Source organism: Echinops telfairi, unplaced genomic scaffold (assembly GCF_000313985.2).
Source record: "Echinops telfairi isolate 266 unplaced genomic scaffold, ASM31398v2 ScPeMD7_655;HRSCAF=1070, whole genome shotgun sequence".
Taxonomy (NCBI): domain Eukaryota; kingdom Metazoa; phylum Chordata; class Mammalia; order Afrosoricida; family Tenrecidae; genus Echinops; species Echinops telfairi.
The window spans coordinates 18378354-18386814 of NW_022104553.1; the positions used below are offsets into that span (position 1 = coordinate 18378354).

At 47.0% G+C, this 8461-nt stretch overlaps 1 protein-coding gene across 1 annotated transcript in view; it reads left to right on the top strand.

The window, feature by feature from the left end:
• The window catches only part of NLRP12 (NLR family pyrin domain containing 12), a 38734-nt gene that overhangs the window by 13305 nt on the left and 16968 nt on the right, over nt 1-8461 (top strand). The window lies entirely within an intron of this gene.

Here is an 8461-nt window from a genome sequence, read left to right on the forward strand (position 1 = left end):
AGGCGAGGCTCACCACCCATTTATCCCTCCGCCTTTCAATTAGCCCCACATGTGATTATCGGCCAGGTTGGCACAATTAACTAACTCACCCCCCCTCCCCCATCATACCCCCAGGAATCCTTCTCCTTTTTTTTTTTCTATAATAGTTTCTTTTTTGCTATGTCTAATACAGTCCAACACATACACTTCTGTTGCTCGATCCCATTGAGTGGGGTTATACAGTTATCAATGCTATCTGCTCCCTGTTCCCCACCCTCTCTCTTCCTGTACCCGCAAGGGAGCCATTACTCCTGTTACTGTTTCTGAAGGTTTATCTATCTTGACTTTCTCACTGTGTTGTTCTTCTGTACCAAAGGATCTTAAATATACAAATGAACATACACAAATCTCGCATGATTAATGAGGTAAAACAAATAAAAACCATGATAGTAAGGGGAGGAAATATTAAAGAACTAGAGCAGTGGTTCTCAACCTTCCTAATGCCATGAGACTGTAAAACAGTTCCTCCTGTGGTGGTGAACCCCAGCCATAACATTATTTTCATTGCTACGTCATCACTGTCATTTTGCTACTGGGATGACTTGGGCGACCCCTGTGAAAGGGTCTTCTCATTGGCTCATGTGCATGTGAGAGTTGGGTGCATGTGAATGATGGTGCTTTTTAGGGACAAGATTTTTTTTTTTTCTCTTTTTTTTTATTTTTGAGAATGAGTGAGAGAGTAAGCGAGAGAGTGAATGAGAGAGTGAGTGAGTGAGAGAGTGAGTGAGTGAATGAGAGTGAGTGAATTAGAGTGAGAGAGTGAGTGAGTCAGTGAATGAGAGTGAGTGAGTGAGTGAGACAGTGAGTGAGTGAATGACAGTGAGTGAATTAGAGAGTGAGTGAGTGAGTGAGTGAGTGAGTGAATGAGTGAGTGAGTAAGAAAGAGAGTGAGTGAGTGAGTGAGAAAGTGAGAGAGTGACTGAGTGGGTGAATGAGAGTGAGTGAGTGAGTGAGAGTGAGTGAGTGCGAGAGTGAGAGTGAGTGAGTGAGTGAGAGTGAGTGAGTGAGTGGGGACAAGATTTTTACAGTGCGTTTTAGAAATAAGATTTATGGCAAGATGTCATCTCACCGACTTTGGGCGTATTTCCAGGAGCATGGCTTCATGTTTGGTAAAGTGAGGCGCAGTGAACGAGAGGCAGGCCCTCGAGGAGCTGGATGGACACAATGGCTGCAACAATGGCTCAGGCACAAGAACAATCATGGGGGTGGTGCAGACCCGCGATGTGTCGCTCTCTTGTGCATGGGTCACCGGGCATCAGAACCGGCTCAAAGGCACTTAACAGCACCCACACAGTGCTGTCGTGGTCAAGCATTGGGCTGCTTGCCGAAGGGTGGGCAGTTGGAAGCCACCAGCTGTGCCTCGGGAGAAAGGAGGCTGTCTACTCCCCTCAAGAGTTACGGTCTCGGAAACCCAGAGGGGCAGTTCCACCCCAGCCTACAGGCTCGCTGCTGGGAGTCAGAAATTGACCTGCTGGCCATCAGGTTTCCATTGTTTTATTTTTCATTTTTATGTGGGCGTGACTGTGCGTTAGAATCAACTTGATGGCAATGGGTTTGCCGTTTTTAATGTTTTTGGCTGGGAACATGCTGATCAACGCATAAGAATTTGAGTGGGGTATAGCTTGGATGAACCACATAACAAGCCTTTAGTTCAGAGGTTCTCAACCTGTGGGTCGTGACCCCTTAGGGGGTCGCGCGACCCTTTCACAGGGGTCGCACCTTAGTCCTCAGAGTAACGTTCTTGCTCTTCAATACTATTGAGTGGTTGTGCGCAGCAGATTTACCCAGCGCAGCTCGTCTTTGGATCTCTTGACTGCTGCTTCCATGAGCATCTCGAGTGTGGATCCGAGCAAGACAAATCCTTGACAACTTCCACTCTGTCTTTGTTGATCTCCATGGTACCCTTTGGTCTAGGTCTGGGGACGGCAGTCTTCTTTACATTGCATTGTACTCCCGCCCACAATCCTTGGTCTTCATTCAACCCCGGCACCTACTCTCCATTCAGGACACACGCCCAGACTAGTCCCTTAGGCTAAGGCTTGGGCCACCCCTCCCTGGACTGGCTAGGCCATTGCCACTGCCCTAAAATGATCAGGAAGAATTCTGTGAAGGAGGGTGGAGGAAAGAGGGTGAGGTGGGGTGAGCTGATCCCAAGGGCTCCAGTAGAAAGAAAATGTTTTGAAAAGGATGATGGCAACAAATGTACAAATGTACTTGACACAATGGATGGATGGATGGATTGTAATAAAAGAAAAGAAATATAAAAGAGTTCAGTGAAGGCCGAATTCATGTGGAGACTCATAAATGGACTTAGGGCTTCCGTTGTCAACGGGGGTACTTCCACAAAGGAGTGCTTAGCAATGTCAGGTCTAGGACATGCACCCAGGAGGCTCATCTTTCAGCACTACACCTTTCTGTTGGGAGCCATTGACTGCCAAGGGTAGGAGCCACGGTGGCATAGTGGATGCAATCGGGAAGGCCAGCCGTTTGACAAGACACATGGAACTAAGGTAGAGCCCTGGAGCTGGAGGAATCACATGGAGACCCACGCCAACGCTGAGATATTGCTTCCACTGCCACTGGATGCACAAGACTTTCCACCCACTGGCCTATGATCTTCCTGCATTCGGCATCATTGCATGTGTTGTGTGAGTCTGAAGAGGAATTTACAGACTGGTTTTGGACATATGAGCTAATATCGGACTTATGGACTGGGCTGGGAAGGGAGTCTTTCTGTGTCCCACCTCCAGTGAGCTATTTATCTCCATAGCACCTCCAAATGAGGTCATCAAGCTGCGACCTGATTGACAGGCTAGACTCCACCCCTTTGCCCTTCATAGCCTCAAATTGACTTCAGATGATGTAACGGCCGCACGTGAGTGCATTTATGGGAGGTTTAACGGGATACTATCTCTGATTGGAGTCATGAGCTGGGCTGAGCAACACCGTCTCGGTTTTTCTTTAAACACTAAAATAAACAAATAACAAGTTAAAATTGAAAAAAGAAAAAAAGGAAAGGAATGACAGCTCACAGCCTTGAAAACCCCCCAGGTTTCTTATCCCTGGGATCTAAACAGGAGTCTGAGCAACTGACAAAGGAGGGATAGCGAATCCGAAGTGCACTTCTTGGCTTCTCTCGGGACATGGGAGTCCATCTCTAACATAGGAAAGAAAGAAAGAAGGCGATGTGGGGGTCAGACATCTGTGGGTGTCAGTGGCCCTCACGCAGGGATGCTCAGCCTCAGCACAGCCCACATTCTGGGGGACTCTGCTGTGGTGGGCAGGCGGTTTTGTGGCCTTGGTTTAGGATGCCAGGATGCATTTCTGATCTCGACCCACTAGAGGGCAGTGGCTTCTCCCGGTTGGGATCAAGAAAAACCACCTAGCCAGAACTTTGTACTCCTGTGGAGGGCAACTCAAGGTAGAGAAGACTCCAGTCCTCACAACTGGACCGATAGGTAACATCGTGATAAAAGGAGAAGAGCTTGAAGTCGGCGAGGATTTTGTCTTGCTTGGATCCAGACTGGATGCTCATGGAAGCATCAGTCAAGAGAGTCAATGGTTGATACAATCGATGAATGGATTGTAAGAGCTGTAAGAGACCCCCAATAAAATGATCTTTTAATTAAAAATAATACTAATAAAAAATAAAGAGATCCAAAGAATACATTGGGTAAATTTGCTGCACAAGACCTCTTTAGAGTATTGAAAAGCAAGGTTGTTACTTTGAGGACTAAGGTGTGCCTGACCCAAGCCGGGGTATTCTCCATTGCCCCATATGCACGTGAAAGTTGGACATTGAATCAGGAAGACCGACAGACAACCGAAAAGTGGTGAAGGAGACGTAGGACAGGGCAAGATATGACAAAATACCCATTTATAAACTATCAAGGGATCATGAGGGAGGGGGGAACGGGGAGGGAGGAGAAAAATGAGGAGCTAATGTCGGGGCTTTAAGTGGAGAGAAAATGTTTTGAGAATGATGTACAAATGCGCTTTACACAATTGATGTGTGTATGGATGGCGATAACAGTTGTATGAGCCCCTAATAAAATGTCACAAAAAAAAAAAGAAAGAACCAGGAAGACCAAGACCATAGAAGAGTCGATGCATTGAATAGTTGGTACAGGAGAAGAATACTGAGTGTACCATGGACTGCCAGAAGGACAAACAAATCTGTCTTTGAAGAAGTATGGCTGAGTTAATCAGATAGATAGATAGATGGATAAACAGATAGATGATAGATAATAAAAGAAAGAAGTACGACTAGAGTGCTCTTTAGAGGCAAGAATGGTGAGACTTGGTCTCACATCGTTTGGACATATTTTCAAGGGAGACCAGTCCCTGGAGAAGGGCATCATGCTGGGTGAAGTGGCAGGGCAGTGACAAAGAGGGCCCTGAAGGAGATGGAGTGACACAGGGGCTCCAACAATGGGCGCAAGCCCAGGAAGGGTCGTGAGGGCAGTGCTGGACCTGGTCATGTTCCTTTCTGTTGTGCATAAGGTTGCTATGGGTTGGCACCTAACAGCACCACTTACCTGGCTGGAGGCCTGGTGTGGAATGGGTGACACATTGGGAGGCTAATTGCAAGGTCAGCAGTTCGAAAACGACCAGCTACTCGGAGGAGAAAGACGAGGCTTTCTACTCCTATAGTTACAGTCTTGGAAACCCGTAGGAGCAATTCTGCCGGGTGCTGTAGGGTCGCTCTGAGTCAGAACTGACTCCTCCATGGCAGTGACTTTTTTTTTTTTAATCCCCTCGGGGAGCCCTGGTGGCACAGTGGTCACGCATTGGTCTGCTAACAGGAAGGTCAACAGTCTGCAATCACCACCTGCTCGGGGGAGATTTATGGTGTGGGGAACCCACAGGGGCCGTTTTACCCCTGGCCCCCCCGGGGAGTGGACGCCTTCTTCTGCCAAAGGGCAAAGCTGTTCGCGTCGCTGGTTTGTCATAATTAAACAAACAAACAAACCCCATGGTTATCCAGTTGATTCAGACTCCAAACAGCCGTGGTTATGGGTTCCCCAGCTGTAAATCCTGTTGTTGTTGTTGTTGTTGTTGTTAACAGTTTCATTGGCACTTCATTCCCATGTCAGACAATGAAGCATTGAATTGCTTCAGCCATATCAAGAAGGGTCATACAACGATCCCCACAATCGATTTTAGAACGTTTTCTTCTTCCTTGTACTCATTGCGATGCATGTAATTTTTTTTCCAACTGTGGCAACAACAATAACAACAAAAACTGTGGTAACAATATACACAGTAGGGGGAGGGGGCGGGGTTTGGGACCTCAAATGCAGACTGGACGACAGGTCAAAAAGTAGCAAACGTAAGATTCATCTGACAGAGGTACAAAGGGATTGGCAAAACGAGAAAGTCACTTTTAAAAGAAGTGAAAGTACTGAGCCAAGAAATAAACAGAATCAGCAACAACAACAAAACTATGTACACAACAGAACATTCTCCAATTTAACTTTTTTTAAAAAAGCATTTTATTGGGAGCTCTTACAGATCACAATCCATAATTCAATTAGATCAAGCATAATTATACAATTACTGCCACCAGTATTCTCAAAACATTTTCTTTTTTCTTGACCTCTCTGATATCAGCTTCCCTTTATCACCTCCCTTCCCCACCTCCCCCACTCCAATTCAACTTCCACGTGTGTAATTCAGCCCCACTGATTATACTCTTTGTGTCCTATAACCATTGTTGATGTCCTTTTCCAAATTATTCTGCCACTGTTAACATAAAGCTCAATGCCCTCTAAGCCAAAACTCTTCCCCTTCGTCCATGGTCACCATTGTCATTTGGTTTCTTCTTTTTAGTAGTTTTTTCCACATGATCGTCACATATCACACATTGCCATCGTTAGATCGCTTTTATTTATTTATTTATTTTAAGGATCATTTTATTGGGGGCTCTTACAGCTCTCATAGTAATCCGTCTATCAATTGTATCAAGCATACGTGTACATATGTTGCCATCATTAATATTTAAATTGTTTTTAAAAAAACACTTGCATACACATCATCACAGTCAGTTGTAATGCTCCCTCCCGACTTCCACTCCCATTGACCGCTCCCCAATGCCCCTCCCCTTCCTGACTGTCATTCTTTTTTGTTTTTAATCATTTTATTGGGGGCTGATACAGCTCTTATCACAATCCATCCGTCCATCCATGTCAAGCACATGTGGCCATCATCATTTTCAAAACATTTTCTTTCTACTTGAGCCCTTGGTATCAGCTCCTCATTCCCCCCACTCCTTCCCTCATGAACCCTTGATAATTTATAAATTATTATTATTTTTCAGTGGCTGTTGTTCTTTACAGATGAGGCAGACAGCCTCATCCTTCTCCTGCTGAGTGGCTGGGGGGTTTGAACAGCCAGCCTCACGAGGAGCAGTCCCGTGCTGATCCTACAGTACCACCAGGGCAAGTGACTGGTCAGAAATAACCTAACGGAGGCCAAATCTATGTCCAACTGGATCCAACCCACTGCCACCGGTCAGTTCTGGCTCATGGTCACCCTAGAGGGCAGGGTAGAACTGCCCCTGTGGGTTTCCAAGACTGTAACTCTTTACAGGAGTAGAAAGCCTCATCTTTCTCCTGAGGAGCGGCCGGTGGGTTCTAACCACCGACCTTACGAGGAAGCAACCCAATGCTTGACTGAGAGCTCCACCAGGGCCGGCTACTCATCAGAAAGAACTCAGCGGAGGTGGGGTCTCTGTGCACACTCAACAATGCATTCAGGAGCCCACCACAAACCATTGTTGTTAGGTGCCCTGGAGCGATTTCCGACTCAGGTGCCCCAATGCACAACAGGATGAAACGCTTCCCGGTCCCGCGCCAGCCTTGCAGTGGTTCTTATGCGTAAGCCCATTGTGGCAGCCACTGTGCCAATTTATCATGCCCAGGGCCTTCCTCCTTTTTGCTGCCCCTCTGCTTTGCCAAGCAGGATGCCCTCCTCCAGGGACTGGTCTCTCCTGACCACGTGTCCAAAGTGCTTGAGATGAAGTTGCTCCTCCCTTGCCTCTGAAGGAGCACTCTGGCCTGACTTCTTCCAACACAGATTTGTTTCTTCTTTTGGCTCCACCTAGTATGTACTTCCAATCGCCTCCTCCAGCACCGTAGTTCAAATGCATCAATTGTTCTTTGATCTTTCTCATTCACTGTCCAACTTTCACGTACAGAGGAGGCCACTGAAAATACCATGGCCTGGGCCAAGTGCACCTTAGTCCTCAAAGTGACCTCCTGGCTTTTCAACGCTCTGAAGAGGCCTTGTGCATGCTGTCATTTGATCTCTTGACTGCTGCTTCCAGAAGCAAACCTGGTGCTCAGAATGGAAGCTCTAACAGCCTCCGCCCCCCAGCTGCTCTTTGGGAGAATGACTTAGACGTCTCCTCCCACAAAGATGACAGCCCGGAAACCCTCTGGGGCAGTTACCTCTGTCACGTGGGGTCCAGAGTGGCCTCCACAGCACCCATCAGCTATAACATGATCTTGTAGCTCATGCTATCCAAGTACCCAAACAAAAAGAACCAACCTCCCCACCCTGAAGTCCACTCCAGCTCCCAGCGACCCCAAAGGACAGGGTAGAGTGGACCCTGTGGGTTTCCGAGCCTGTAAATCTTTATGGGATTAGACAGCCTCATTTTTCTCCCAAGAAGCAACTGGTGGGTTTGAACAGCCGACCTTGCAGGGAGCAGTATAGCTCACCATGTCCCCAGGGCACCTCATGGACTGGATTGCAATGAGTTCTTAAGACTCTTCAAGGGGAGAGGATCTCCCCTGACAAAACTTGCCTCTTTGGGCCACAGGTTAAGGGGGTGTGCTGATAGGTAAAGGCAGATTTAGGCATAAAGCTGAGCTCATGAGAAAGCTGACCATCTTGGTGGAGGGATCTCCTGGTAGAACCAACATTTCATGCAGTTGGGTTTAGACAGGCCATCTGGTACCCAGGGTTCTCTTGGCTTGAGGGGCTTGTCCACATTCCCCTGCCCACCCACCGCCTCACTCACCCAGCTCTATAGAAACTGTTGGCCAGTTCTGTCCTTCAAAGGCAGGGAGATTGTGGGAGGGAAGGGAAGGGGAAAAAGAGGAGCTGATACCAAGGGCTCAAGTAGAAAATGTTTTAGAAATGATGAAGGTAACCTATGTACAAATATGCTTGATACAATGGATGTGTGGAATGTTATAAGAGTTGTCAGAGTCCCCAATAAAATGATTTCTTTTTTAAGGCAGGGAGGTTGATGTCTTACTTCTAACAGAAATGACAAAGACTCATGCAATGATCGTGGATTCCAGCAGAATTGCAAGATTGAAAAAAAGGAGAGCAAAATCCACAAGTCCCCTGAGGCCCCGTGTGGCCTCGTTCCTATGTTTCTTTCTTTGACTCAATTATTTCTGTTGTTGTT